Here is a 12,881-nt window from a genome sequence, read left to right on the forward strand (position 1 = left end):
GGAGCAGCTGCCTCGCTCGCAGTAAACAGGAACGCTAACTCCAGCACAATCACAGCTTATTTCCCCAGACATCAGCAGCCCTCATATCCTGTAATTTGCTGTTTTTCATAAACAGATGAGCAGGAGGAGGCGGCGCCGTGGAGGACAGGCAGACGTGCAGACACACAGATGGATGGACGGAGACGCTGCAGAGGGATTTGCTTTCTAATCCCAGCCCTGCTCGTGTGGATTCTCCTTCACTTTCCTTCTCCTCCACTCGGCTCTAATTATCCTGCAGAGAAACAAACTCAATTTGGAAATTTTAATTGAAGCTTCCTTGTGGTGATGATTTTACGGCCATGAAGAGCACTCCGGAGACGACGGCTTGTTATTATTAGTGATAGCAGTGTTAGTAGTTTTACGCGCTCACACGCTCAGCTTCACGAAACACTCCATAAAATGAAACCCACTGTGACTTTTCCACGTTTCTCCTTCATCACTGCTGAAATCATGATGACAACGCTTCGTCTGCTCCTTTGCTTCATTTCAATTGTCAGTGTGATATCAGACAATCCTTCTAGCCCAAAATCTTCTGTGTGGGATTTCTGTTCTGTCACTTCCTGTTTTATTTTGAAATCTCTCTCATTTGGTCAGTACTGCTTCCACCCATTGTCTGTTGTGCCACACCTGTGTTCAGAGAGGTGTTCTGCAAAGGAAGTTTTCCACTTCGACCCGAGTGTGCTCAGTGCTGCTGTTTGTTTGTTTCTAAGGTGATGGCTGTATCCATGGAAACATGAAAGCTTCCTGCCCCACAGCCTGATGAAGGAGACGACAAGTCAGATCAGAGGGAATGAATGTGATTGGTCAATCAGGTGGTCAGGTGTGTTCTGTGTTTGCAGCAGAGTGACAGATGTGATCACGTGCACATGTTGACATGAACATATTCACATGAAAACATGATCACATGAACACATGAACACTGGAACACGTGCAAAGGTCCAAAGATGCATTATTTATGCATTTATTACAGTCACATGACCTGTGAAGTGCCTGTTTTAATGTGAGCGCGCTCAGAGCCTGCAGCAGAGAGCCCGGTTCATCAGAGACGGCTAATAACCACCGTGGCATAGCTGTTATCTCTGACTGGGCTTTTAGGATTCGTGGATCCAGCTAATGCAGAGGAAGCCTGGATATGTTGAACCTCCTCTGTAGCCACGCCCCCTGAGAATGAGTGATAAATAAAAAAGCACACACAGCAAATTTCAGGGAGGTCTGTTGATCTTTGTTTTGTCCGACAGAAGAAAAACGTTCTTAAATGATTTTTATATATTTATATACAAACTCTCCACACTTATCTTCTTTATGGCTGTTGTGTGATGTCATGTGCTATTGTTTCGGGGGGGGGGGGGGGGTTGTATAACAAGATATTTTTCAAAATAAAAGCTGATGATCCCTGCTGTTACCTGGTCCATGTTTGTGATTCAGACCTCTGTTGTAAATAATAAATGAATAAAACGTACAGTCAGTATTTAACACTCACCATATCTCCCTTTAAATGCTTTTTCAGAAATATTGAATATTTTTATTGTTTGGAAGGAGTTTTAATATTAAATGTATTGATGATGCAATTAACAGATCAGAAATAAGACATAAAACATAAAACATAAAATAAAGAAAAATAAATACAGAATAGAGGAAGCATGTTTCAGGGCTGAGCAACCAGAACCGATAACACAGGGACTTTAAATTGGGAGGAGGCGGGGCCAGCGGCTGCAGCCCCGCTCCGTGATAGGCTGCAGTAGTCTATTATGCTAATCAGAGGGCGTGGCCGGTGGCCGGAGACGCTGGCTGCTCGGAGACGGCTCATTGTGTCGTTTGGACCCGGACTGGCAGTAGTGCGTGCGCTCGCGCCGTGTGGTGGATTTACGGTGTAGCGGCGGAGTTGCGGGGTTCAGCGGCCGGGAAGAAGCAGCAGGAGGTCGGCGTGGATTACCGCAAAGAACTCGGAGGTGAGCCGCCGCTTCTTCTTCTTCTGGGGTTTAACGCTGGGCGCACGGGTGCGCGTGCGTGCTTGCTTGTCCGGCATCTACTGTCTGTGGGCGCACGCGCAGCAGGGAAGGGGACGCTCCTGTGCGTGCGACTGTGCTGTTGCTTTGATTGACCGCCGTCAATCAGCCGGACGGGACGAGCACGCGCGGCGCGCATCCTCGGACCCTCTTTAACTCCAGTCACCTTCTCGCGCGAGCTCCAACTTCAGCTCCGCGCGGGGCTGGGTGTGCGCGTGTTTCCCGAACCTGCGCCGCAGGAGCGGAGCGCGTGCGTTCGGGTGGGCGTCTTTGTCCTCCTGATTTAAGGGCGCACACACCGCTGCGCGTGCGCTGGCGCGTGTGCGAGAGTTCCGGTCGTCGCGTGGTGCGCAGCGGGAGCCGCGCAGGTGACTTTGAGCCGATCAGTCCGATCACATGATCGATAGCTGCTGTCATCGATACTGTGTGTGAGAGAGAGACTGTGTGTGTGTGTGTGTGTGCATGAGAGAGAGAGAGAGAGACTGTGTTTGTGTGTGTGTGTGTGAGAGAGACACTGTGTTTGTGTGTGTGTGTGTGTGTTTGTGTGTGTGTGCATGAGAGAGAGAGAGAGACTGTGTTTGTGTGTGTGTGTGTGAGAGAGACACTGTGTTTGTGTGTGTGTGTGTGTGTTTGTGTGTGTGTGCATGAGAGAGAGAGAGAGACTGTGTTTGTGTGTGTGCGTGCGCGTGCGTGCGTGGGGTCTGGTTGAAGGTTTTTGTGGATCCAGATGATCAATATTAATCATCAGTGAGGTGGTAAAATAGAAAAGCCTTTATTGTCACTGTACTGATGTATTGATCTGAGTCAGTGAGATGTGATCGATGTGATCGATACTTTGTTGCTTCCTGTGATAAACAGAGTAAATCTGAAATAAATAGAATCTATTTCATTGTTTTAATTCTGGGCTTTACTTTCCTGATGTTTACTTTTTTAAATTAATGATTCATTTTGAATTTAAATGGTTTATTTTTATTCCTGAGTTTCAGTATTTTAACTGTGTTTCATTATTTTTCTGCTTGTTTTTGTATTTTTATGTCATATTTTTGTCTTAGTACATTTATCTGCACTTTTTACTGTTTCTATCTGTCGGATTTGTCACATCAAAAATCTCTGCAGGTGAATTTAATACCTGAAACTTTCAACCTGTGCTTTGAAGCTCTGCTGCATGTTCATGCGTTACCTACAGCAGGTGTCATTTGGCCACGCCCCTCAGAGACCACAAATGCAGACAAGCATTTTAATATACGCTGTGGGGCCAAAAGTACCTGTCCAGGTGTAACTGGGTTGTTCAGGTGAGCGCTGTTCCACAAGAGGCGGTGTGTGTTTGTGTGTGCGTGTGTGTTTGTGTGCGTGGCTTCCAGGTGTGTGCAGACCTGGAGGAGGCTGTCTGTGGCTCACCTGTCTCGCTCCTGCAGTCACAGGTAAAGTCACCATGCAGGTGTGATGAACGTAGAGAGCAGCTGACGCACTGCTGGCACCCCTGCTGGACGTCAGAAGAACTGCAGCTCAGTGACATATTTGTTGTCATCTGCTTGCTTAGATCATTTTTTCTGTAATAAATCAAGCCCCGCCCCCTGGAAATCCTCCTGTGTGGCGCTGAGAAAGTGACGTCCTCTGATCAGACGTTTCAGGGATTTAAGGAGGAATATCAAAATGAAACTCGCCGTTGCTCCTTGACGAGTGGCGTTCCGCCCGTAAATGGCTGATTATGATGCACGGCATCAGTAAAGTGGGCGTGGATAGATTTTGGCAGAAGGCGAGCGTGTCGGAGCCTCAGCAATCATGGCAGCGGTGCTGTGGTGGCTCACGTTAGCGTTAATGAGCTAATCATAAGGAGTTGATTATCTCCGCCATGAAGGGTAAGAACGCCGTGGCGGCCTGTGCGTCTGACGGCGGCTGCTTGATGTCACAGCTGCTGCTGATAGCAGAGTTTCACCTGCAGCAGACAGCAGCTGGCCACGCCCCCAAAAACACTCATCCAGGATTAAGAACGGAGGCTGACCTCACCCCGACCCGGCTCTGAGCGGGTTGGCTGCGGTTTTGCCTGTGAGCGTTGAGGTCAAAGGTCACATTTTCTTTGCTAAAGAAAGAAAGCGAGGAGAGTTACAGCAGCCTGTGTGTGGCCACAGACGCTGCTTCAGAGTCGGGCGTGTTTGGTTTCTACTCCAGGGACGGCCGGTGTCTGAGAGACGCTCACAGGTGGGCCTGTTTATCTCAGAGCTGCACCGCCTTCAGCAAGGCGCAGCTCGCAGGTGTGGCGGCGTGTTTCACAGCGCAGGTTTGCAGGGGAATTCCACCTTAAATGCTTCAAACGGCGACCTGCGGGGCTTCCACCATGACCTCTGACCTCTGAAACAATAAATGCACTCGCTGCCAGGTCGGCAGTCGGACTTTTCCCTTTGCACAGCCTGCAGGGCGGCTGGAGCGAGGGAGGGAACGTGATGATGTCATCGTTTATTGTCTTTATTTTATTTCCACCTTTAAGCAAAGAAGCAAAGACGTGTTGCTTAACAAGTCAGCTGACCTGACTCTGCAGAGGCTGCGGGCACTGCCATGGACGAGCTGTGCGGACTGTCCCAGGAGAGGGAGGTGTGATGTCAGGTGTGATGTCGGGTGTGATGTCAGGTGTGATGTCAGGTGTGATGTCAGGTGTGACGGCGCGCTGTATTGAAAACGCGTCATGTGAGTTCATCTTCGGGCTTCAGGTCCGAGCGTTTCATCCCTCGCGCTCTGCGGCCTGAGCTCCGTGCAGCCTGTTCTTTAACGACATCACACAAACCGCCGTGTGCTCCGACTCACACAGGAGGATCCTTCCTCTCTTCCTGCCCTCCTTCTTCCTCTCTCCTTCCTCCCTCTGACCTCCTTCAACCTCATTAGCAGAGAAACTCCACCAGGTTACATCAGACACACACACACACACACAGACACACACACACAGACACACACACACACACACAGACACACACACACACGCAGTAACCACACACACACACACACACAGACACACACACACAGACACACACACACACACACAGACACACACACACGCAGTAACCACACACACACACACACAGTAACACACACACACACACAGACACACACACACACACTTTCTTTCCCTCTTCTTCCCCTTTCCTACTTCCTCTCCTCCCTCCTTTTCTCCTCTTTTCCTCTCCTCCTTCGCCTCTCCCTCCTTTCCTGCCTCCTCTCCTTTTTTCCCCTCCTCCCCTCCTCCTCTCCTCTCTCCTCCCCTCCCCTCCTCTCCTCCTCCCTCCTCCCCTTCTGCCTCCTCTCCTCCCTCCTCCCTCCCTCCTCCCCTCTTGCCTCCTCTCCTCCCTCCCCTCCTCCCTCCTCCCCTTCTGCCTCCTCTCCTCCCTCCCTCCTCCCTCCCTCCTCTCTTGCCTCCTCTCCTCCCTCCCCTCCTCCCTCCTCCTCTCTTGCCTCCTCTCCTCCCTCCCTCCTCCCTCCCTGCTCTCTTGCCTCCTCTCCTCCCTCCCCTCCTCCCTCCTCCCCTTCTGCCTCCTCTCCTCCCTCCTCTCCTCCCTCCCCTCCTCCCTCCCTCCCTCCTCCTCTCCTCCCTCCTCCTCTCCTCCTCTCCTGCCTCCCCTCCTCCCCTTCTGCCTCCTCTCCTCCCCTCCTCCTCTCTTGCCTCCTCTCCTCCCTCCTTTCCTGCCTCCTCTCCTCCCTTCCCTCCTCCCTCCTCTCTTGCCTCCTCTCCTCCCTCCTGCCTCCTCTCTTCCCTCCTCTCCTCCCCACCTCCCTCCTCTCCTCCCTCCTCTCTTGCCTTCTCTCCTCCATCCTGCCTCCTCTCCTCCCTCCTCTCCTGCCTCCTCTCCTCCATCCTGCCTCCTCTCCTCCCTCCTCTCCTGCCTCCTCTCCTCCTCTCCTCCCTCCTCTCCTCTCCTGCCTCCTCTCCTCCTCTCCTGCCTCCCCTCCTCCCCTTCTGCCTCCTCTCCTCCCCTCCTCCTCTCTTGCCTCCTCTCCTCCCTCCCCTCCTGCCTCCTCTCCTCTCTCCCCTCCTGCCTCCTCTCCTCTCCTCCCTCCTTTCCTGCCTCCTCTCCTCCCTCCTCTCCTCCCTTCCCTCCTCCCTCCTCTCCTCCCTTCCCTCCTCCCTCCTCTTTTGCCTCCTCTCCTCCCTCCTGCCTCCTCTCTTCCCTCCTCTCCTCCCTCCTCTCTTGCCTCCTCTCCTCCCTCCTCTCCTCCTCCCCCCCTCTTGCCTCCTCTCCTCCATCCTGCCTCCCCTCCTGCCTCCTCCCCTCCTCCCTCCTCTCCTCCCTGTTACATGATGTAGTCTATGATGTAATACCCTGAAAGCCTGCACAGGAAGTTGAGGGAGGGTGGAGCGTGTCGTCAGTTGAAGTTAAACATGGATGGTGGTGTTGGCGCAGCAGGGTGGAGGCGATGCCCTTCATCGCTGCGCTGTACTTCCTGAGCATGTCTTCTGCTGAGTGCTGATTGGTCAGTTGAGAATGTAGACGAGGACGTGCTCTCTCGATGGCGCCCGCCCTCTGCTGTCTCCGTGAAAACTTCAAGTTCACATTTTCCAGAGAGCTGCTTTCACTGTGGCTGAGAGCACCCCCTGTGGCGCAGGAAGTCTGCAGCTGTGGACGTGTGGACGCCACTCTCTGAATCTAGAGGTTTATTCCTCATGACCACAGGTGGAGTAGGGCGGGGCCATATCATACCGTTCACGGTAACACCGGTGTAATGTTGGGCAACAATAGGAAAATGACATCGTGATAGAATATGGGTAAAACGCGCATGTGCAGTGCCTTTGTTTACATACGCACATGGCGGCGACGCAGAATGAGAAGAGCGAAAGTGGATCGTTGAATGAAACAGATGAACCTGAACTGGTTTGTAAAAATGCAGCTTCACTGGTGGAACTGGTTTAGCTTTCGTCCGTCAGATACACAACAAAGCACTATTTTTGGTAGCGCATGCTAGCGGGCCGTCGTTATTACCGTGTTGTTTGGAAAATACGGCACACTTAAAATCAATCCTTTGATTTTTCTGAAAGTCGACAGAGCCCCTTATAATCCCGTGTGCCTTATGTATGAACTCTGGTTGTGTTTACTGACCTCGAAACGATTTTATGTGCACGGCGCTCGAACATCTGTCAAATGTTTCAGGACGACTTTGCTAAGCTACGAAGCCGCACCGCTTGATGGATTGTCGGAGCATTACGGCTATCGTAGGCGGAGCCTCGCGGAGTGATACGTACTGTGCTTCAACATAATATTACCATATTGTGTGTGTATAACCTCTTTTTAAGTGTTGTGGATATTATACATGGTTATGCTGAGGATATGTCGGCCAGTTTCCACTGGAAATGCCTTTTGGTTAAACTGTCAGCGAGGAATTTGCATTTGCACTGTTAAACTTTTATATAACTTAAACTTAAAACAGCTGCTTGTTTCAGTGAAAATACATTGATGGTTTTTTGCACTGATAAAGTTGTGGAGTTGTAAAATATTTTGTCTCGTGTCAATTATAATCGTCAAATTTTCAAATGTATATGGTGATAAATATTTTTGGTCATATCGCCCTGCTGTAGGTGGAGGTGTGCGTGTGCAGCGGATGCTGTGAGTGCGCGTGTTGGCTGCGTATCAGAAGCTGACCAAGCGTCATTCTGTAGCACGTCCTCAGTCTCGTTCTCTGCGGGTCGCGATGTCCTGGTCGTGTGTGTGTGTTCTGTCTGTGCTCTCACACACCTCCTCCCCTGCTTCTCCTCCTTCTTATGTTATTGTCCTGGTTCTGCTCGCCTGCACAGACCCCTCCCCCTCGCTCAGGTTGCGGGTAAATTGAACCTCAGAGATAAAGATAGATGAAATGTCTTTGGAGTGAGCGGCGGCCGACCTCAGCGCGTGTCCCGCTGCTTCTCTGTGATTTCGTTTGTCTGACCTTTACGTGCGGCGGGGGAGATCAGGAGACTGTAAAGAAGGAGATGAAGACAGCGGCGGTCCGCAGGAGCCAATGACGGCCTGTTTCTGACAGCTTCATGCTTCCTGTGCGTTTCCTCTGAGGCTTCAGCCAGACTGCAGACGGAGATTTAAAGGTTCTGCAGGCTCAAAGTTTCAGGTGACATTAGTTATAACAGTAGGATACTATTTCCTGTTTCCAGAGAGACCCAGCAGAAGTCGGTCATGTGACTCACTCGAGCGGACGCTAATGATCCCAGGTTTATGCTTTTTTCTGCTGATGGAAAATCAGCATTTTTCTCTGATGTCGGGTCAAACGTAAAACACCTTTCTGCCCATCAGAGGCACAGACCACGCCCACCTGTGCTCACAGACGCTGTCCACACGTGGCCCAGGTGTGGTCACGCACACGGTCACGCTGCCGCGCACGTGCAGTTCTTATTTGTTTTACTGCAGAACAGCGACGGTGTCCTCGGATGAAAGTTTGGCCTGTCTGTCTTTTTCGTGGAGTTCTGTGATGTCACTGAACAGGAAGCAGTTACAGGAGTGGCGAGGGTAGCAATGGCTCCTCGGCAGCGCTTCGTGTCACTACCCGATCCGTACCGGAAACCCGATCGGTACCCCGCATGCGCGAAAGGTGTCTACTTCCGGTCGTAGTGTTTTACGATAGTTATGGGTCAGAGTATCTGTTAAAATGTTTAGAATATTAAGTATCTCTTAAAATGTTTGCAATAATGAAGCATTTCAGTACAATGTAGACAAAAACAAAAAATAAAAAGATAGTTACAGATCGGGACTCCCCGATCCTTACTGCGCATGTGCAAAGTCGGACCGTACAAATCGGGTCTACCCGATCCCTACCGCGCATGTGCAGGGGTTTTCTTCTTCTTCTGTTTGTTTAATGGCAGTTTACTCCCCAGTGTACGAGGATACTGCCACCTGCTGACCGAGCGAATGAACCCTATTGTAAACTGAATTAGCGTCATTACAAACGTGTGTTAAATTTGATTTAGTGATAGTCGAGTGTGTTTATGCTTCTCTGTGTTGAGAGGATTGACTGGAATAGTGATGATAATGTCCGCTATCACTGTCAGTTGTCAGTAAACACTTAATCTGGCTGCTGAATCTACACGTGACACATTGCTAAGTCAATATTATTAACTCTGTAATTAGGCGCCATTCTTCTTATTTTACGGCGCTGTTGTTCAATCGGGAAACGCTCTCTGTTGAGGAGAAAAGCATGAATTTGTTTGTATACGGATTATCCATTGTTTAAATGTCCCGGTAGTCGAAAAGGAGGCAGAGCTGCTGAGAAATGCTAGGAGCTAACTGGGCGCTAACCGTATCATTCAAATATATTGAATGTCGCAATGTTGGCAAAGAGAGGAAGTGACGTAAGATTTGCGCATGCGGGGTACCGATCGGGTTTCCGGTGTTGTGCCAAAGTAGGTATCCCCGACAGAATTTGTTTCCCCTGTGCTGGGAGCACGCAAGAAGTACTGATGTTTTCATTTTGTGAAAAATTAGTATCGTTACATTACCATTCAGTTTGAGGGTTACAACAGAAAATTATATATTTATTGCTCACGGGTGTCAGGTGGGATTATTTTAATAAACCATTAACATTTTGGCTGATAACTATTTTTATTCTCCTGTAACTTTACTATATAAAGAGCTAAATCCTCCAAAGTTTCAGGAGTAATGCGTCATAATAAGAAGTCTTTGTGAACGAAAAATCAGCAATGTGGGATACTGTTTGTCCGTGATTTACACAGGGGGAACAAATTGTGGCAGGATCAGCCTGATATTATTTGTATCCCACTATAACTTCGTTGTATAAAGAGCTAACATCTCAAAAATGTCAGGAGTAGTTAGTCATTATAAGAAGTGTTTGTAAACTAAAAATCAACAATGTGGGATACTGTTTGTCCGTGATTTGGACAGTCCAGCGTGTGCTCCCGACGCAGGGGAAACAAATTCTGTCGGGGATACCTAGTTTGGCACGACACCGGTACGGATCGGGTAGTGACACTTCGCTTTCAGAGGGATAGTTTGATCTGTATCAGCAGCTCCCTCACATCACAGCGGCTGTGTTACTTAATCTGCAGCTGTCGGCGCCTCGGCAATGGCGGCATGTTGGAATTCACTGCTGAGCGACCGTGGCGTCCTCCGGGACGTTTCCTCTGGTTGTCCTGAGAGGCCAAACGCACTGCAACTTAATGAAAAACGCCACAGAAGGTAAATAAAGCACAACAGAAGTGTTTCTGAGGAGACATTAGCGTGACGGACCAACAGTAAACAGGCGATAGCAAACATGCATCTGCGGTGTTACACGAGTGACAAAAACAAACCTCCGAGTCTGTAGCTGTGTCCCGTCGGCTGCATCCTCCCGATGCCGCATTTGAAGGCCGATTACGTCACATCGACGCGACGAAGGCTGTCCCAATTCGTCGACTCCTTCAAATGCGGCCGACAAATGCGTCCTTCATTTCCCCGAATTTGAAGGATGGGTCGGGTGTGTCCGATGGACGAGTTTATCAAACTCCACCGACACAGCGGTGACGCTAATCAGAAGGCTAGACCGTCACATTTCACAGCCTCGCACTTTCGGTCTTCGAAGGACGCGGCCCACGTAGACCGGCGGGTTTTGGGACACAGCTTGTGTGACCCCTACAGCTGGTCCGTCCCGTTATTGTGTCCCCAGAAACAGCTCCGTTCTGTTTTGGGCTTTTGCAGCGTTTTTGTCTTTGTTTCCTTAAACGTGGGTTTAAGGCCACCGTAGACTCCAGCTGCCGATGAAGACTCCGCTGTGGAGCAAAAACAGTTTCCTCTCAAAGTGAAGCAATTTGAAGCACCGAGGTCGGAGCCGCCACCGCGCTCTGAAGGAACGCCATCGGCATCTGTTTCCACGTTTTCTTGGCTCACCGTTCACAGTGAGGAGCGTAGGAGGCTCCAAAGCAGGAAACCATCAGGCTGACCTGTGTGTGTGTGTGTGTGTGTGTGTGTGTGTGTGTGTGTGTTGGCTGACCTCCAGGCTACCAGGATCTACCCGCTGCCTGCATGTGCAGGATGGCTGCAGCGTGTTTCACACTCCAGCTGTGTGTGCTTCTTTGTGTGTCTGAGTGTGTGTGTGTGTGTTAGGTGGCCTTTCATTGGTCGCCTCCTGCACTTTTTGTTGTGTCTTTATCCGTTTGATCCAGCAGATTCATCCGGTGACCTTTTTCCCGTCACTCAGACTGCACAAAGACAAACACACACACACACACACACACACACACACACACACACACACAGAACAATGGGTGGATTAGCCCAGTTTTGTGTTAATAGGCAGCAGATTACCTGGTTTTGCTGCAGGAAACAGAGGCGTGTTTGTTCACGAGGCTTTCAGGTCAAACACTGAGTCTTTATGTTTTATCAGCTGACCTCAGGTCAGCTTGTAACGACCCAAAACACAGAAGAATATCTGTGCCGTGTAAATAAAACGTCATGTAAACAAGTGTAATATCAGAGTGTGATTGATGGAGCGATGTCACATGTTTCCAACAATCACGCCTGATGGCGAGGACGTCAGCGCCCAATGATCATTTAGCATCTAAACACACAGCGCTACGTCGAGTCTAATCAGGCTACCACTTGGTGAGGAGATGCTAGCGGCCGGTGAAAGCCACACTTCAACACGAGACTCCGCCCAGCACTGGCAGCGCCCTCGCCATGAGACAGGAAGAGGAAACGTTACAATCTTATTAACAAAAGACGAACGCGCCACTCAGCTTTGCAGGCAGGAGACGTGTTTCCGTGTTTGTCCTGCTGCACAGTCACAGCGTCGCTGCCGGTGTTAGCTGCAGGGCTCTGGCTGCAGGAGTCTGCACGCACCTGATCATCACTCCGGGTTCTCAGCTAGCTTAGCGTCACCACCAAAGAACCTTTGTAAGGACATAACAGTTACTGTTACTGCCTTGCTGAAAAATGTGATCACAGTAATTTGTTACTTTGTTGCACGCAGTGCTTGTTTCAGTGAACGGATGGAGACGATGTTCTTTGTTTGCATTAATAAACGTCTGCGATCGCACATTCAATGACTTCATTTCATTAGTATTTGTTTGTTTTCCATCAACATAAATGTTCCTGCTATGAGTTTGAGGCTGCAGCAGTTTGGTTTTTACTTCCTCTCAGCGTTTCTCAGCGGATGAGTGAGTGAGTGGCGTCCTGTCGATCTGCTGTGATCAGTAATCATTAATATTAATTAACGTACAGACGCAGAAGCGTGTCCCAGAGCACTGACCTGAAGCCTGTTCTCCACATTAGCTTCTGTTTTCTTTACTGCTGGGTTGGAGGTCGGGTGGGGTCGGGTGAAGCTAAACGGACAGAGAGCAGACACGGCGAGCAGCTTTGGAGCGAGTCGCCGCTCGCTGTTTTCACAGTCGTTCTGAAACGGCGCTGAAACACTGTTTATGAATTTATCCGGCTTAGAGCAGCTCTGTCCGCCCGGCTGCATCACACACACACGCACACACACACAGGCTGAAGGTGAGCGGTCAGATTTAAAGCTGCTGCATGTGCACGGTGCATGAACCCGCTGCAGGATCTGTATCAGGCACCAGCTGTGACAGATGTGGCGTTTCCCTGCTGGAAGCGGCGGCAGATTTACACTTATTAACCCGGCGAGGCTGCAGAGAGAGCGAGCGTGAAGCGGATTAGCCCCGGCCTGTGTGGAGCACTGCAGCACTTTACCCATGAGCAGCACTAAAGCAGAGAGGAATCATGGGAACTTTTTCTATCACGTATGATTTTAGTGTCCTGCAGTGTGAGCGTGGACGCTGTCACGCTCCCGGATGTGTGATGTGCTCCTGTGAAGCTATTCCTGCACCTCTCCCAGAGCTCCCACTGCTGGGAATACCCCCCGTGATCGAGG

At 50.2% G+C, this 12,881-nt stretch overlaps 1 protein-coding gene across 1 annotated transcript in view; it reads left to right on the forward strand.

Moving 5' to 3' along the window:
• Positions 1-1,800: 1,800 nt before the first annotated feature.
• LOC146492465 (semaphorin-6D-like) overlaps positions 1,801-12,881 on the forward strand; it is a 99,686-nt gene continuing 88,605 nt past the window's right edge. The window contains exon 1 of the mRNA XM_085148516.1: positions 1,801-1,988. The gene's annotated coding sequence lies outside the window, so the exon portion shown is untranslated. The remainder of the gene's footprint in view (positions 1,989-12,881) is intronic.

Source organism: Neolamprologus multifasciatus, chromosome 22, assembly GCF_963576455.1.
Source record: "Neolamprologus multifasciatus chromosome 22, fNeoMul1.2, whole genome shotgun sequence".
NCBI lineage: Eukaryota > Metazoa > Chordata > Actinopteri > Cichliformes > Cichlidae > Neolamprologus > Neolamprologus multifasciatus.